Here is a 2,102-nt window from a genome sequence, read left to right on the forward strand (position 1 = left end):
CGTTGTTATTAAGAGTAAATGGGCCAAGAATAATTTTGAAATAAGATATTGAGCCTGATTGATTGTGGATATCATCAAAATTGATGAGTTATTGTTTGGTAGGCGTAACGGCCGGGTTCGTCCCGCTTATGCTGCGAGATTTGATAATAGACGAGATTGTTGATAACTCGCTTGCACCTGGCAAGGACGGTGGTTAATCCCGCTTGTCGAGGTTGCGGCGCCCGCGTAAGGACGGTGGTTAATCCCGCTTACGTGTAGATGTGAGGTCGGAGGCAAAGTATCCCGCTCACATCCTTTCGGATCACAGGAGTGTGCAGGCACTGACATCCTGGACCGTGTGGCGGGCACGTTATCCCAGAGGGTTCCCATTTATACGTGACCGAAAGGCAACATTCCCATGGGAATGTGTCGGGTTGGCAATTGAACCGACAATGTGATATCACAGCCAGTAGGACAGGCATTCATCATTTGCATCTATGTGATATTGTTTGGGTGTGCATATTGTATTTGGTTTGCCTATGTGAATACTTATGTTAACTGCTAACTGTTATACTTGTTGTAATTGTTCTTGATTGTGCTTGAACCACATTAATTATGATTGTGTTTGAATTGATTGGTTTGTGAAGAGTTAGTTGCTGATCTAGCTGTTTGGGCCGGGGGCCGTGTTGGATTGGATGGGCTTGAGGCCGTGATTGGTATATTGAGTCCTAGTTCTGTATAAAGTATCTGATCAGTTCAGTATAGACTTAATGAACCTATGCTTGGAACGGGATGATCATTTATACCGCGTAGGTAACTGCTTTCATGGTTGCGGTCTAGGAAAAACTTTTCAGACATTTTCTTTAAAAAAAAAGGTTTTGTTTTAGAATATTTGAGAAATGTAGCAAGTCTTCAAAAAGGAATTTTCTGGATTTCGAATGTGAACCTATGGTTTTTGGAAAGACTCATAAGACGAGCAATGATCACTGAACTCTAAGAATGATCTTATCTTTACGTATCTTGTTATAGCAATTTTTGTAATCCTATTGTGAGAACAAGCGAGGACGACGTTCTCACTCCCCTACAGGTTATTCCTTTTTAGGATATAGAAGACGAAGCTTCAGGAGAGTTATGTTTATTTTCTGTTTGTTTGGTCTTTTTGTATCACCGTAGCTATTATTTTTCCCTCGCCTTTATCTTTATTAAGTTTGTAAGAGGGATAGGAAATTACGATATGTATGTTTGTAAGCTAATGTTATGTATATATACATGTAGATATATCTTAAGGTATTGTATCTGGCTTGTATGTACATGTACATCGTTTAAGTGTAACCCAAACAAAGCCCGTCTCGGTGCTGCGCTCGAACATGATGGTGAGTTCATTGAGAAACAGATCTAGCTGTAGAAGAACCTAGTAAAAAAAATCAAAATAGCAGGGGTTAGAGTTCAAACAAACAGAAGTTAATTCTTGCAAAATATTGCATATTCATCAAGATAACTTGCCAATTTTTCCAGCATATTCCGCATTCATTTTTGGAATTAAGAGGGACTTTGTTAGGGACTTTGTTGTGTAAACTGTTTGTTTCAAATTAAGAGGGGTGGAATTTTTTTTTTTTTGGAACTCTGTGGCCACGCCTATAAAGCGTGTCGAAAGATTTAGAGGAAACGGCCACGCTTTAAAAATGTAACGATAACAAAACCATTTTTTCACGCTTCAAAAGCGTGATAATTTCCCTCTATGGCCACGCTTTTTAAGCGTGGCGATAAAAAAGCGTGGCCAAATTTCAAATAAGTGGCCACCCTCATAAAAGCGTGCCGATTTCTCTCTATGGCCACGCTTTTCAAGCGTGGCAAAAAAGCGTGGCCAAATCATAAATCAGTGGCTACCCTCGCAAAATCGTGCCCATAGACCAGTTTTGGGCACGCTTTTAAAGCGTGGCAAGAAAAAAGGGTGCCGACAGGCCTTTTTTCTTGTAGTGCACAGATGGCGAAAATTAGGGGTTGTGTGCGTACGCACAAGGCTGTGCGCACGCACAATGCTCTTTTTCTGCAACATTTTTAATGCCTCTAAGGCACCAACCATGATATCAATCAAAGGTCTTCAACCCCAAAACATATCATTG

General features: G+C 40.6%; 1 long non-coding RNA gene across 1 annotated transcript in view; it reads left to right on the forward strand.

The window, feature by feature from the left end:
- Window positions 1-1,114, forward strand: part of LOC110272199 — a 9,509-nt gene extending 8,395 nt beyond the window's left edge. The window contains exon 4 of the long non-coding RNA XR_002363154.1: window positions 1,082-1,114. This is a non-coding gene — a long non-coding RNA (uncharacterized LOC110272199). The remainder of the gene's footprint in view (window positions 1-1,081) is intronic.

Source organism: Arachis ipaensis, chromosome B05 (genome assembly GCF_000816755.2).
Source record: "Arachis ipaensis cultivar K30076 chromosome B05, Araip1.1, whole genome shotgun sequence".
Lineage (NCBI taxonomy): Eukaryota > Viridiplantae > Streptophyta > Magnoliopsida > Fabales > Fabaceae > Arachis > Arachis ipaensis.